Genomic DNA, 17,203 nt, shown 5'->3' with positions numbered 1-17,203 from the left:
CTCTCAAAGCTAAGCATCAAGGAGAGACTATCACATTTATTTAGGACAAAAATAGATGCACCTTTACTGATGATGACTAGGATATGCTAATGTTTTCCACAAGCATCTCTCAATGCTAGCCAAGTTTCTTGGATTTCCACTCTAGGACCAATCAACAACACTCTTGGGCTCAACTTTGGCTAGCACTGAGAGATGCTTGTGGAAAACATTAGCATATCCTAGTCATCAACAAAGGTGTGTCTATTTTCATCCTAAATAAATGTGATTTATCCTAGTCATCAATAAAGGTGCATCTATTTTCGTCCTAAATAAATGGGATAGTCTCAAGAGAGACTAAATGTGCACCTTTACTGAAGAGAGACTATCACATTTATTTAGGACGAAAATAGATGCACCTTTACTAATGAGTAGGATGTGCTAATGTTTTCCACAAGCATCTCTCAGTGCTAGCCGAAGTTGAGCCCAAGAGTGTTGTCGATTGGTCCTAGTGTGTTGCTAGAATCTTGGATGTGGAAATGGAGAGAGTCCTTGGCACCTTGCTGAAATTAGCTTGCTCTTGGATAAACCATTCATTGAAGGGGAGGTATTATTTGTATTCAAGTCTATATGAAGAGGGGAAGTCCCTTAGCATTTATGGGTTTTAGGTAGAGCTCTGTCTTGCTTTGCATCTTTCGAGATGCATGCTTCAAAGATCTGACTAGCTCAAGTTATTGGACCATGAGTACCTCAAACCTTTTGGTTCTATGAATTGTGTATATGTATGTATGAATACAAGAGTAGATGTAATGCTGAGTAATGTGTGTGTGTGGAGGGGTGTGTGTGAGTCATGTGTATGAGTATGTAAAGAAGGAGCAAGGATAAGTAGTATGTGACATGTGTCTATGTATGTACTATGTGTATGAGTATATATGTACATGTGGCGAATGTTTCTATATATATGCCATAACTTACAAATATTGTGGCAAATATAATATATTTCTTTCAATATTTTTTTTGCATGAATAGCGAAAGAGCCTTTAAAATCTCAATATACCTTAGAAATGTTGGCAAATAAAAAATTTAGAGTTATAACTCAACCTACTCGAGTTTGGAAAAAAAAACCAAAAAAATAAAAGTATAGCCATTTGGCGACATATAGCCACTAAAATCATCTATGACCTAGACCATGGAATGATTCCATAAGTATTTATTTGCAACATCTTTGTTTTCGAATAGGTCATGCACATTACGGCCTGTTTACAAAGAAGACAGAGCATGGGAAATCATTCAAGTTGAAAGGTTATACGAATGCTGATTGAGTTGGTTGTGTCCATGAGAGAGCAGTTCAACTAGTGGTTATGCCTTCAATTTAGGTAGTACTATGATTAGCTGGAGTAGTAAGAAGCAACCCACCATTGCTTTATCTAGTATACAAAGGCACAATACAAGGGTGTAGCTTTAGCAGCATGCGAAGTAGTTTGGCTTGTGAAATTGATATATGATTTGGATATCCAGTTGGATAGAAAAGTCACATTGCATTGTGACAATCTAAGTAATGTGATGTTGGCTAGCAACCTCATCTATCATGCTAGATCCAAGAACTTAGAGGTTCATTACCATTTCATAAGGAAAATAGTGAGCCTTTTACTCTAGTTAGCAAGCTAGAGGTGTGGTAGAGCTCGTGGAGCTTTTCAGGTTCAAGGAGGTACTCCAAACACACATAGACATCAGTAGCAAAATTCTTGGCACATCTCAAATATACAAGGATAACAGGGATATTGATCCTTTAGAGGCAAGGAATATCACCTTAAGGAAGAGGTGGCTCTTGGCAGTTGCATCAGTAGTCTAACAGACATAAAAACTATTATTATTGCAGAAGAGCATGGAAATTATGCATCATCCAAGTGGTGCTCAGGATAACTAGGGAGTTAGATTGTTTGCTATACAGCATGTATCAAAGAATACACCTAAGCAAGGGAAAGATAAGAAAGGGTACATACACTCAAGAGCATCCAATCATACGACTCCTCATGGTGAATGGTTTGATGAGTTAGTAGTAGAGTCTCATGGATTTGTATTGTACTGGTGATGATAGACATTATGATCTTCAACATATAAGTATGGTACTGTTGCTCATACTTTTTGCCTGATGGAAGAAATAAGAGCCTACATGATGTACTACATGTACCTTCTATTATCAAGAAGAGTCATTGTATTAATGACTTCTAAGGAGTGGGTTTTATGGGAGGTGGATGTCAATTGGATTCTTGAATGGTGACTTTCTTAAAGAGGTGTATATGGAGAAACCTAAGGGTTATATACACCCTGACTATTTGACATATGTGTGTAAGCTAAAAAAGGCCTTGTATGGGTTGAAACATGCATCGAGAGCATGGAATGCTTCCATAAGTACTTATTTGCAGCACCTTGGTTTTCAGATAGGTCATGCACATTACAACATGTTTACAAAGAAGATAGATCATGGAAAATCATTCAAGTTGATAGGTTATACGGATGGTGATTGGGTTGGTTGTGTCTATGCGAGGAGGTCAACAAGTGGTTATGCTTTCAATTTAGGCAGTAGTATGATCAAGTGGAGTAGTGAGAAGCAACCCACCATTGCTTTATCTAGTATACAAAGGCACAATACAAGGGTGTAGCTTTAGCGACATGCGAAGAAATTTGGCTTCTAAAATTGTTATATGATTTGGATAGCAAAGTCACATTGCATTCTGACAATCTCAGTAATGTGATGTTGGCTAGTAACCCCATCTATCATGCTAGATGGAAGCACTTAGAGGTTCATTACCATTTCATCATGAAAATAGTTAGTCTTTTACTCTAGTTAGCAAGCTCGAGGTGTGCTAGAGCTCGTGGAGATTGTCAGGGACATCGAGGAGGTATTCCAAACACACATAAACATCAATAGAAAAATGCTTGGCACTTCTCAAATATACACAGATAACAAGGATCTTGCTCCTTTAAAGGTAGGGGATGTCACCTTAAGGAAGAGGTGGCTCCTAGCAGTTTCATGAGTAGTGTAACAGACATAAAGACTGTTATTATTGCAGAAGAGCATGGACATTATGCCTCTTCCAATTGGTACACAAGATGACTAGGGAGCTAGACTGTTTGCTATGCAACTTGTATCAAAGACTACATCTAAGCAAGGGAAAGATGAGAAAGGGTACATAGACTCACGAGCATCCAATCATATGACTGCTCATGTTGAATGGTTTGACAAGTTAGTAGTAGGGTCTCATGGATTTGTTATGTATGCGTGATGATACACATTATGATATTCAGCATACAAGTATGGTTCCGTTGCTCATGCTTTCTGCATGATGGTAGAAAGAAGAGCCTAGATGATGTACTACATATACCTTCTATTACTGATACAAGTCATTGTATTAGCGGCTTCTAAGGCATGGGTTTTATGGGAGGTGGATGTCGAAATTGCATTCTTGAATGGTGACTTTCTTAAAGAGGTGTACATGGAGCATCCTGAGGGTTATATACACCCTGACTATCAGACATATGTGTAAGATAAAAAAGACCTTGTATGGGTTGAAACATGCACTGAGAGCATGGAATGCTTCCATAAGTACTTATTTGCAGCTACTTGGTTTTTGGATAGTTCATGAACATTACGGCTTGTTTATAAAGAACACTAAGTATTGGAAATCATCCAAGTTGAGAGGTTATATGAATGTTGATTGGGTTGGTTGTTTCTATGACAAGAGGTCAATGAGTGGTTATGCTTTCAATTTAGGCAGTAGTATGATCAACTCGAGTAGTAAGAAGTAACCCACCATTTTTTAATCTAGTATACAAAGGCACAATAAAAGGTTATAGCTTTAGTGCCATGCGAAGAAGTTTGGCTTGTGAAATTGCTATATGATTTGGATATTCACTTGGGTAGCAAAGTCATATTGCATTGTGACAATCTCAATAATGTGATGTTGGCTAGCACCCATGTCTATCATGCTAGATCTAAGCACATAGAGGTTCCTTACCATTTCATCATGAAAATAGTGAGTCTTTTACTCTAGTTAGCAAGCTAGAGGTTTGGTAGATCTTGTGGAGCTTTTCGGGGTTGAGGAGATACTCAAAACACACAGACACATGAGTAGCGAAACGCTTGGCACATCTCATATATACAAGGATAACAAGGATCTTGATCCTTTAGAGGCAAGGGATATCACCTTAAGGAAGAGGTGGCTCCTCGCAGGTGCATGAGTAGTCTAACAAACATAAAGACTATTATTATTGCAAAAGAGAATGGACTTTATGCATCATCCAAGTGGTACTCAAGATGACTAGGGAGTTAGAATGTTTGCTATGCAGCATGTATCAAAGAAAACACCTAAGCAAGGGAAAGATGAGAAAGGGTACATAGACTCAAGAGCATCCAATCATACGACTCCTCATCACGAATGGTTTGATGAGTTAGTAGTAGGGTCTCATGGATTTGTATTGTACTGCTGATGATACACATAATGATATTGAGCATATAAGTATGGTTCCATTGCTCATGCTTTTTACTTGATGGCAGAAAGTAGAGCCTACATGATGTACGTTCTATTATCAAGAAGAGTCATTGTATTAACGACTTTTAAGGAGTGGGTTTTATGGGAGGTGGATGTCAATCGGATTCTTGAATGGTGAGTTGCTTAAAGAGGTGTATATGGAGCATCGTGAGGGTTATATACACACTGACTATCAGACATATGTGTGTGAGCTAAAAAAGGTATTGTATGGGTTGAAACATGCACCGAGAGCATGAAATTCTCCCATAAGTACTTATTTGCAGCACCTTGTTTTTTAGATAGTTCATGCACATTATGGATTGTTTACAAGGAAGACACAGCATGGGAAATCATTCAAATTGACAAGTTGTACGGATGCTGATTGGGTTGGTTCTGTCTATGCTATGACAGGAGGTCAACCAGTGGTTATGCTTTCACTGTAGGCAGTAGTATGATTAGCTGGAGTAGTAAGAAGCAACCCACCATTGCTTTATCTACTATCCAAAGGTAGAATACAAGGGTGCAGCTTTAGTGGCATGTGAAGCAGTTTGGTTTTGTAAAATTGCTATATGATTTGGATATGTAGTTGGATAGCAAAGTCACATTGCATCGTGACAATCTGAGTAATGTGATGTTCACTAGCAACCCCGTCTATCTTGCTAGATCCAAGGACATAGAGCTTCATTACCATTTCATCAACAAAATTTTGAGTCTTTTACTCTAGTTAGCAAGCTAGAGGTGTGGTAGAGCTTGTGGAGCTTTAGTAGTATGAGAAGGAGTTTGACTGGTGAAATTTCTATATGATTTGGATATATAATTGGATAGCAAAGTCACATTGCATTGTGACAATATGAGCAATGTGATGCTGGCTAGCAACCCCGTTGTTCATGCTAGATCAAAGTACTTGGAGGTTCATTACCATTTCATCAGGAAAATAGTGAGTCTTTTACTCTAGCCAACAAATTAGAGGTGTCGTAGAGCTCGTAGAGCTTTTCGGGTTGTTCGAGGAGGTACTCCAAACACACATAGACATCAGTAGAAAAATCTTGGCACATCTCAAATATACAAGGATAACAAGAATCTTGATCCTTTAGAGGCAGGTAATATCACCTTAAGGAAGAGGGTGGCTCCTGGCAATTGCATGAGTAGTCTAACAGACATAAAGACTATTATTATTGCAGAAGAGCATGGACATTATGCATCATCCAAGTGGTACTCAGGATGACTAGGGAGTTAGATTGTTTGCTATGCAGCATGTATCAAAGAATAGACCTAAGCAAGGGAAAGATGGGAAAGGGTACATACACTCAGGAGCATCCAATCATCCAACTCCTCATGGCGAATGGTTTGATGAGTTAGTAGTAGGGTCTCATGGATTTGTATTGTACCGGTGATGATAGAAATTATGATATTTAGCATATAAGTATGGTTCCGTTGCTCATGCTTTTTGCCTGATGGCAGATAGAAGAGCCTACATGATGTACTACATTTACCTTCTATTACCAAGAAGAGTCATTGTATTAGCAGCTTCTAAGGAGTGGGTTTTATGGGAGGTGGATGTCAAAATTTCATTCTTGAATGGTAACTTTCTTAAAGAGATGTATACACCCTGACTATTTGACATATGTGTGTAAGCTAAAAGAGGCCTTGTATGGGTTGAAACATGCATCGAGAGCATGGAATGTTCCCATAAGTACTTATTTGCAGTAGCTTGGTTTTTAGATACGTCATGCACATTAGGGACGATTTACAAAGAAGACACAACATGGGAAATCATTTAAGTTGAAAGGTTATATGGATGCTGATTGGATTGGTTGTGTCTATGGCAGAAGCTCAACTAGTGCTTATGCTTTCAGTTTAGGCAGTAGTATGTTCAGCTGCAGTAGCAAGAAGCAACCCACCATTGCTTTATCTAGTATACAAAGGCACAATACAAGGGTGCAACTTTAGCAGCATGTGAAGCAATTTGGCTTGTGAAATTGCGGATTGGGTTGGTCAACCATTGGTTATGCTTTTAGTTCATGTAGTAGTATGATCAACCTAAGCAGTAAGTAGCAACCCACCATTGCTTTATCTAGTATACAAAAGCATAATACAAGTGTGCAGTTTTAGCGGCATGAGAAGTATGGATGCAGCTAGTTGCACAATGTGGCTGCCCCTGCTTCTCTGTTTGCTACTCCTCGCTGCGGCTCAGAATGCCACCACTGACCACATTGCTCTGCTGGCATTCAAGTCCTTTGTTGATGCGTCTCAGAAGCTTGGAAGCTGGACTGGCATGGACCACTGCTTTGGGGCTTGGCAAGGAGTGAAATGCGAGAACGGCAGGGTGACCCACATTGTTCTAGAGGGCCTGCAGCTTAGGGGCATCATTGGTTTGCTCAATTAGCTCGATGGACTACGGGTCTTGAGCTTGGACAACAATGCATTCAATGGCTCTCTGCCGAATTTCGCCAATTGGAAATACATGAAGGCTCTCTATTTGTTGGGAAATCACTTCACAGGTTCAATCCCAGCCTCTATCTCCACCCTCAAGCATCTATGGAGATTGGATCTGTTGAATAACAAGCTCAGTGGGTTCATTCCCTCTTTAATCAACCGCATCACCAAGCTCTTGACTTTGGAGCTGCAGAACAACAGGTTCACAAAGCTCCTCCCAAATCTCACTTTGCCAAAGCTACAAGATTTCAATGTCTCTGGAAACCAACTTTCAGGTCCCATTCCAAGCTCCTTGTCATCCTTTTCTATATCTGCCTTGCACATCTCAAATATACAAGGATAACAAGGATCTTGATCTTTTAGAGGCAAGGGATATGACCTTAAGAAAGAGGTGGCTCCTAGAAATTACATGAGTAGTCTAACAAACATAGAGACTGTTATTATTGCAGAAGATCATGGACATTATGCATCTTCCAAGTGGTACTGAGGATGACTACAGAGTAAGACTGTTTGCTATGCAGCATGTATCAAAGAATACAGCTAAGCAAGGCAAATATGAGAAATGGTACCTAGACTCAGGAGCATCCAATCATTTGACTCCTCATGGTGAATGGTTCTATGAGTTAGTAGTAGGGTCTCATGGATTTGTATCATACCGGTGATGATATACATTATGATATTCAGCTTATAAGTATGGTTCCGTTGCTCATGCTATCTACTTGATGGCAAAAAGAAGATCCTACATGATGTACTACACATACCTTCTATTACCAAGAAGAGTCATTGTATTAGCAGCTTGTAAGGGGTGGAATTTATGGTAGCTGGATGTGAAAATTGCATTCTTGAATGGTGACTTGCTTAAAGAGGTGTCTCTAGAGCAACCTAAGGGTTATATACACCTTGACTATCTAACATATGTGTGTAAGCTAAAAAAGGCCTTGTATGGGTTGAAACATGCATAAAGAGCATGGAATGCTTCCATAAGTACTTATCTGAAGCAACTTGATTTTTGGATATGTCATGCACATTATGGCCTGTTTACAAAGAATACAGAGCATGGAAAATCATTCAAGTTGACAGGTTATACGGATGTTGATTGGGTTGGTTGTGTCTATGACAAGAGGTCAACTAGTGGTTATGCTTTCATTTGAGGTAGTAGTATGATCAGCTAGAGCAGTAAGAAGTACCCCACCATTTCTTTATCTAGTATACAAAGGCACAATAAAAGGGTGTAATTTTAGGGGCATGCGAAGTAGTTAAGCTTTTGAAATTGCTATATGATTTGGATATCTAGTTGGATAGAAAAGTCACACTGCATTGTGACAATCTCAGTAATGTGATGTTGGCTAGCAACCCCGTCTATCATGCTAGATCCAAGCACATAGAGGTTCATTAACATTTCATCACAAAAATAGTGAGTCTTTTTCTCTAGTCAGCAAGCTAGAGGTGTGACAGAGCTCGTGGAGCTTTTAAGGGTCGAGGAGATACTCGAAACAAACATAAACATCAGTAGAAAAATGTTTGGCACATCTCAAATATACAAGGATAACAAGGATCTTGATCCTTTAGAGGCAAGGGATATCACCTTACGGAAGAGGTGCCTCCCAGCAGTTGCATGGGTAGTCTAACAAATATAAAGACTATTATTATTGCAGAAGAGAATGGACATTATACATCTTCCAAGTGGTACTCAAGATGACTAGGGAGTTAGACTGTTTGCTATGCAGCACGTATCAGAGAATAAACCTAAGCAAGGGAAACATTCAATCATACAACTCCTCATTCCATCATAGGACTCGTCATGGAAAATGGTTTGATGAGTTAGTAGTAAGGTCTCATGGATTCAAATGTACCAGTGATGATACACATTATGATATTCAACATACAAGTATGGTTATGTTGCGCATGCTTCTTGCTTGATGGCACAAAGAAGAGCCTAGATGATGTACTACATGTACCTTCTATTACCGAGACGATTCATTGTATTAGCAACTTCTAAGGGCTGGAATTTATGGTAGGTGGATTTAGAAATTGCATTCTTGAATGTTGACTTTCTTAAAGAGGTGTATATGGAGTAACCTCAGGGTTATATACACCATGATTATCTAACATATGTGTGTGAGCTAGAAAAGGCCTTGTATGGGTTAAAACATGCACCGAGAGCATGGAATGCTTCCTTAAGTACTTATTTGCAGTAGCTTGGTTTTCAGATAGGTCATGCACCTTAGGGTCTGTTTACAAAGAAGACAAAGCAAGGAAAATCATTCAAGTTGAAAGGTTATACGGATGCTGATTGGGTTGGTTGTGTCTATGACAGGAGGTCAACCAGTGGTTATGCTTTCAGTTTAGGCAGTAGTATGATCAGCTGGAGTAGGAAGAAGCAACCCACCATTGCTTTATCTAGTATACAAAGGCACAATGCAAGGGTGCAACTTTAGCGGCATGCGAAGGAGTTTGGCTTGTAAAAGTTCTATATGATCTGGATATCTAGGTGGATAGCAAAGTCACATTGCATTGTGAAAATCTAAGTAATGTGATGTTGGCTACCGTCTATCATGCTAGATCCAAGCACTGTTAGACTATTTGCTATGTAGCATGTATCAAAGAATACACCTAAGCAAGGCAAAGATGAGAAATGCTACATAGACTCAAGAGCATCCAATCATAAAACTCCTCATGGTGAATGGTTTGATGAGTAGGGTCTCATGGATTTGTATGTATCGGTGATGAAACACATTATGATTTTAATCATACAAGTATGGTTTTGTTGCTCATGCTTTCTGCTTGGTGGCAAAAAGAAGAGCCTACATGATGTACTACATGTACTTTCATTACGAAGAAGAGTCATTGTATTAGTGGCTTCTAAGGGCTAGAATTTATGGTAGGTGGATGTCAAAATTGCATTCTTGAATGGTGACTTGCTTAAGGAGGTGTATATGGAGCAACTTGAGGGTTATATACAACCATGACTATCTAACATATGTGTGTGAGCTAGAAAAGACCTTCTATGGGTTGAAACATGCATCGAGAGCATGGAATGCTTCCTTAAGTACTTATTTGCAATAGCTTGGTTTTTGGATAGGTCATGAACATTACGGTCTGTTTACACAGAAGACAGAGCATGGGAAATCATTCAAGTTGAAAGGTTATACGGATGCTGATTGGGTTGGTTGTGTCTATGACAGGAGGTCAACCAGTGGTTATGCTTTCAATTTAGAAAGTAGTATGATCAGCTGGAGTTGGAAGAAGCAACCCACCATTGCTTTATCCAAGTATACAAAGGCACAATAAAAGAGTGTATCTTTAGCATCATGCTAAACAGTTTGGCTTGTGAAATTGCTATATGATTTGGATATCCAATTGGATAGCAAAGTCACAATGCATTGTGACAATCTCCGTAATGTGATGTTGGCTAGCAACCCTCATCTATCATGCTAGATCGAAGCACATAGAGGTTCATTACCATTTCATCAGGAAAATGGTACTTCTAGGGCAGATTGATGTTTTTCATGGGAAGACAGAAGACGAGGTAGCAGATATCTTTACCAACTCACTTGGTAAAGAGAAATTTGTTTGTTTCAGGGAGCTATGTACAGTATAGTCTGAGCTCAAGAAATTGAGTTTGGAGAAGGGGGAGGATGAGCTTGATTGTTCCGATCTTGAAACACCTCCATTCATTGAGATTTAGGATGAGGCAAAGAAAGAAGAGATAGAATATGACTTAGACATAGGTAAAAACAAAAAGAAAGAAGTAGAGCTCAGAGACACTACTACTTCCTATATAAGTGTTTTTGACTCCAATGCAATGGTATAACTCTTACAAATGTCAAAATGCTCCCCCAAAATGACTTGAACAAGTTTGTGGAGTGAGCAGAAGATCAATGAGACTTATTCATACCTCAGGGTTCTGAGTGCAATGAAAGCTTGAAGTGAAGCTCTTCTTCTTGGGCCTAAGCAAGTGATAAAAAATCTCCTTGAGTAATACTTTTTTGAATTGATTATATCTACCTTTTGCAATCACAAGCTCTTCCTCTTCTTGGGCCTAAGAAAGTGATGAAAAAGCTCCTTGCGTAATACCTTTTCGAATTGATTATATTTAGCTTTTGCAATCAAAGGATTCCTTTTTTTTTTTGAAAATCTAATGCACAATTTTTAAAAATTAGGTGTAGGTGACATTGGCAAATTAATTATACAAGAACATTTAGTACATAGAGCTAGAAGGGTGGCAGGATTGCATGCCTTTCCACCTAATTTTTTTCCCTTTGTAACCATCGCTATTTGCGTCAGAAATTTACTCTACAACCGTCATTATTTGCATCTCTATTAGCATCGCTGTCCTAATTAGCGATACAAATAGTGATGCAAATAGCGATGAATTCATCGTGTCACTAATAGGGATGCAAATAGCGATGAATGGGGTAATTTTGTCCATGAATAAATCTGTTGCTTTAAACATCGCTATTGGGTCTATATGCTATGGTGAACACTAGTAGATGCACTTAGTCTCCCCCCAGCCCAAGGGTTAACTGTAGATGTAGTACCTGATAATGTTTGTGGTCCACTAAGGCTCCATGATTATTGCTTCTCTTTCTACACATAACTATCATGATCATCATCATCATCCAATATATCACCACGAGATGTATTCCAACTACTCATCTTATAAAGAAAAACATCCCTACTTACTTTAAACTCACATCTAACAAGGCTATAATAGTGATACTCTTTTTGTTTTAAAGAGTATCCAATGAAAATATATTTTTTAACCTTTGGATCAAGTTTCTTCTATAGCTTATATTGAACATGACTATATACAATACAACCAAACACTTTCAAGTGTGACACGTTAGGCTTCTTTCTTGTAAAGCATTCTTCGAGGGACATCCCATCAATTGCAGCTCTTGGAGTTCTATTCATAATATAGATAGTAGTATGAACAACTTTAGACTAATATTTTAACATGTTCTTTTCAACCATCAATGCCCGTGGAACGTCTACAACATGTCCATTTTTTATTTCTATAATCTTGTTTAAATATGGGATACATATGTAATTAAACTATCTCTTTATCGCATGAGACTTTAAGAAGTCACTAAACTCATCAGAGGTATTCTCCCGCTCCATTTGACCTCAAGCACTTAAATTTTGAGCTTGTTTTTGTTTCAAGAGTGGCATGGAAAGTTTTGAAAGGCTCAAATACATCAGTTTTTTCCTTCATGAAATATACCCACAGCTTTCTTAAATAATCATCAATGAACATGACAAAATATGTATTGTCACTAAGAAATATATTTTTTGTAGGCCCACATATATATGCACAACATCAAGTATATTTCTGCTCACATCTCTACCATGTAAAAAAAGGTTCTCTTGCCTACTTACCAAACTGATATGCTTCACACACTTTATGAGATTTTGCAACTCTAAAAGCAAGCCACCAGGTAACCAACTCTTTGGGCTACATTAATTTTAGCCTTTGCACATTTGCATGTCCACTAGATTTGTGTCATATTTCAATATCTATGGCCACTCCTTTTTTAAAGCATACATAGCAACATTTATAACATGAATTCCAAAATCTAAAGTAAATATGTGGCGAACTCTACTTCTTTTTGTGACTAATGTGTACTTATCATTAAAATCTTGCACAAAGCAGCCTTTTCCATTAAATTGAACCTAGAGTCCTTCCATCATACAAGGACAATCTAACTTTTTCAATGTGTGAAATTCAGTGGTATGAATCTTCACACGTTTATACAACCTGGATTTTATGAATTCAGCATCTCTCTAAACCATTCAGCATAGCTAGTCACATGATAAGATGCACTTGATCAAATACACCATACACCATCATGTGTCCCCTTTTCTATAACAACATTTATCATATGTTGCATAATAAACAGGTGTTCATTTTGTCTTCATTCTATCACAAAGACCATGCATAGTTTTCTTATTACAAACTATCACTATGGATATGATTCTTCTTATCATAACAATAGGATACAATATGACCTCTTTTGCCATAATAATGATAAACATTACTAGAATTACCGTAAGCCCTATTTTTCTATCCACCTCTTTCTCTAGAGCTCCCCCTACCTCTAAAGTTTTCACGGTCTTCTAAAACATGTGTTTCACACAACCATTGATTCAACCTAGTTTGCTAATTATCACTAGTATGTTCCATACCACAGCCTCTTGAAGAGGATCTACCATGTCCCCTTCTTGAATTAGAGTAGAATTATTAGACATGTTCACCAATTTTTTTATATGATTTTTCGTGTATATTGATCTCTTCAATTATCACAAGAGAGACGAATTCATTGAAATCTAGAAATGGCTTCCATACATACATAGAATAATTAAAAAAATTCAAGCCTTTTCATTAGTAAGACCACCCAAAGTAGATGATACTAAATCATCATCATTATGCATTGCATCAATTGCTGCTAAATCATTTGCAATGCTACTCACCTTCAAAATATACGCATTGAAGGCTTAAGTTTTTTGCATTCTATTCTTTTCATGTCTTTAATCCATCTACATGTCAAGGCTCCTTTTCTTCACCTGAAACAAACTCGAAGAGGCCTTTTCTAATAAGGATGTTTGTCACACAAAACTTCCATGATGGATAGCCATTCTTGGCTAGCTTCTCCTTGATGGGATTTCTACTATTCTCTAACATTATCACAAAATAATACAAAGAAACAAGTAAGTTTTCTATAACCTTTCACAACAAGTGTATAGTAATACACCATGCAATATTTTTCACTAATTGCTCAATATACATATTATAATGTGCAACTTGTTTACAAACAAAACTCATGTTTGCTTCCATGTACACATAAAACTTATCTAAAACAAGACCTGAAATGGCTTCAAATGGACAAAAAAGTAATAGTTTTCCCTAAAGGGCTCATTTGGAGACTATATAGTGCTTTGCTTACACACCAAATCTCACAGCAATCTAAGATTTTTGATCTGCCTTGCTTCTGATACCTCCATAGGCACTATCTAAGAGAAAGAGTGAAAGAATGGGATAACTTGTTATCTATTACTTTCTTGCTCAAATCCTTTCTTCTTCTCCTTCACTTAATCCTTCAAAACCACACTCTTTTAATCACATAGCTCTAATTCCATGTTAAGAATTGCATGGTGTGAAACTTGCTTGAGCTATTGTGCTAAACACACACCATACACACAAGAGGATGTTGAGATATTTGCAATCACACCTAATGTAGCCTCTTTATATGAGGCAGTCTAGGCTTAGGACATGCAGGCTGCAGTAATCCCATATGCATAGAGAGGGAAGATTGCTACCCATCCAACAACTATATAAGCATTGTACTTGACTACCACTTTTCATATAGAATGAATACAATGTCATGATGCCTTGTACTTTCAGTTAAGTGTCTTGTCATTGTCAGTCATACACAAGATTGTGTTTATGAGTCCAAGCTTCCATCTTGGAACCTAATTCACTTGTGTAACAAACAGTGTCCTTGTCTTCTCCATCATGAGTTCACTCTATGCCTACAAGCCACCATAGCCATGCTCTAGATCCCGCATTTCTAACATGGTATCAGAGCGTAGCTGAGCATGGCTTAGCATGTTTCAGGTCCTCTCTCTGCTCCCTCAGTCTCTCATAATCTCTATCCAGCTCAGCTCAAGTGTTTGACTTAATCTCCAACTCCATTTTCACTCTCTATCCCTTGGCAGCCATAGCCAACCTGCAACCTACCTCTGTTGGAGGAGTTGGATCTCCACTTACAGGGCATATCTTCACTTGCTTCCTTCTGGGAAAGTGTTCCCCTACTTCCAGAGCTTCTTCTTGACACATCAATCACTGACATTGGGCTCCTATAGCTTTAGCATTGTCATTCTTCTGTGGTTCTGTCCTATGGCCACCATAGCCAGCCTGGACATACCTCTGATAGAGGGCTGAGATCTCCCTCTACAGACCTTATCTCCTCACGCTTTCTTCTTGAGATATCTTGTCTAGGTCAGGGCGAAGCCTCCTGGTACATCACAGTCTGACATTGGTCCGTCTATGCTCCAGCATTGCCCAGATTCGAGATTGCTGTCCAGATCTGGGCCTGTGTTGGTCGTACGTCCGACTTGACCTCTGCGCTGCGCGATTTACCCTTTGGGCATAGGGAATTTGAAGAAGGACTCCTAAGCTTCATCTCCATCAAATATGCGACAAAATGATCCATCGTAGCTGCTAAATCATCGAAAAAATCAGTCGCCTGTACCTCAAACCCTAATAGTCCTCCATAGCTTTTTAACTCAAGCTCATAAAATTCTTCAATTTCTCACTCCTTTGGGCTCAACCAACCCTCTGCAGTTCTAATTCACTCTGATCTACTGAGTTTCCAATTCAAATCAGTAAGGGAATTAAGAAATCAAACTCAGTTTCAACACCAAGCTTCAAGATAGTATCTTTTTTTATACTCATTCAGTGCTGATAAACACTAGTTTTTTTGTGTCTATTGACACATTAAAGTGTAACTCTTCTGCGGTGCAAACTCAAAATTTGAAGCTCATTCTCAGTTATGGGAATGACCAAAATGAATTCCTTTATGAAGATGCTTGTTATGAAAAGTGATACAATTCTCCTTGCCAAAATACACTACATAGAAGATGTTACTCTCCCTATAAGAAGACAAGGAGCTGACTATATCCAAATTCCATTAGTGCATCCATTTGAAGACCTTGAAGACATGAAAGTGCAAAAGTTTGAAGACATTTACGCTATCTCAAAGACTGTACCTTTGCTTGAGGGGGACCTTAAAGACAAGAACCAGATGACTAATCCAAGCAAAGTCCATGAAAATGATGACCATGAAGGAAAGATCAAAGAGAAAAAGAAGAAGAAGAAGAAGCAGAAAAATCATGAAGACTCTGAAGCAGCAAGCAAAGTGAACAGCAAGTACATGATCAAAAAGGGCAAGCTAAACTACTCCGACAAGAAGACCTACAATAAATTGAATGTCAAAAGTAATGCTGAAAACTGCAAGGACCTCCCGGTCCTTGACCCAATTTTTTACTGACTTCTTTAGCCTTGTAATGTCTAGCCCAAATGTCTTTATCATAAGCTTTGTAAACTCCTCATGTAACTTGGCATTACAGTCCCTGTACACTTTGTGAGGCCCCTGTTGCAGCCTCTGGATGTCCACCATGTTTATGGTACCCACACTTAGCCTTTTCTGCGACAGCCTCTGGTGTTTTGCCATGTCTGTGGTATGCCCACACTTTGCAGGTGGTTCTCACTACAGCCTCTACACACTTTGTGCCTTTTCCAGTTGTGATTGAGGAGGGGTGTTGAGATATTTGCAATCACACCTAATGTAGCCTCTTTGTATGAGGCAGTCTAGGCTTAGGACATGCAGGCTGCAGTAATCCCATATGCACAGAGAGGGAAGATTGCTGCCCATCCAACAACTATATAAGCATTGTACTTGACTACCACTTTTCATATAGAATGAATACAATGTCATGATGCCTTGTACTTTCAGTTAAGTGTCTTGTCATTGTCAGTCATACACAAGATTGTGTTTATGAGTCCAAGCTTCCATCTTGGAACCTAATTCACTTGTGTAACAAACAGTGTCCTTGTCTTCTCCATCATGAGTTCACTCTATGCCTACAAGCCGCCATAGCCATGCTCTAGATCCCGCATTTCTAACAGAGGAAACCTACTAAAAAACAGAAGAGGAGAGATGGAGGCCAAATTATTTTATTGCTAGTTTTTTTTTCTTCTTTCATATGCAATACAATGTACACAAAGTATAGATAAGATACAACATAAAAGAAAGTGGCCTACTTAGTCAAATAGTGTATAATTGACTATACTAATTGATTGGCACTATAACTATACCAGTTGTAAGTAGGTGTAACAAACCAAATATAATAAGTGATAAGTCAATGGCCATGTGAGGATCATAATGACCACTAAGGTGCTAAGTGTAGATGTGTAGACTCATCTAATCGGACAGTCCATCATCAATATCCACATGTGTTGAGCTTGCCATCTCAATAACATCTATATCTATGACCTTGGCATCCTCTTCATTGAATCCCCACATATTTGCCACACCCTTGTGAGCGACCTCTGATCAGCAATACTTGCATTTCCTCCTATGGAGTCACATGTAATATCGATGCAGATGGGTGGATCATATCGCTTGGAGGTGGATGTATATTTTGTCAATGTATGGGACATTCAATGGAGCTTTACGTGCTTGGAGCCCACATAG

Source organism: Lygodium microphyllum, chromosome 5, assembly GCF_053477565.2.
Source record: "Lygodium microphyllum isolate KBCC chromosome 5, Lygodium_microphyllum_v1.1.10, whole genome shotgun sequence".
In the NCBI taxonomy this organism is placed as follows: domain Eukaryota; kingdom Viridiplantae; phylum Streptophyta; class Polypodiopsida; order Schizaeales; family Lygodiaceae; genus Lygodium; species Lygodium microphyllum.
Note: the sequence above shows the minus strand (reverse complement) of the source record.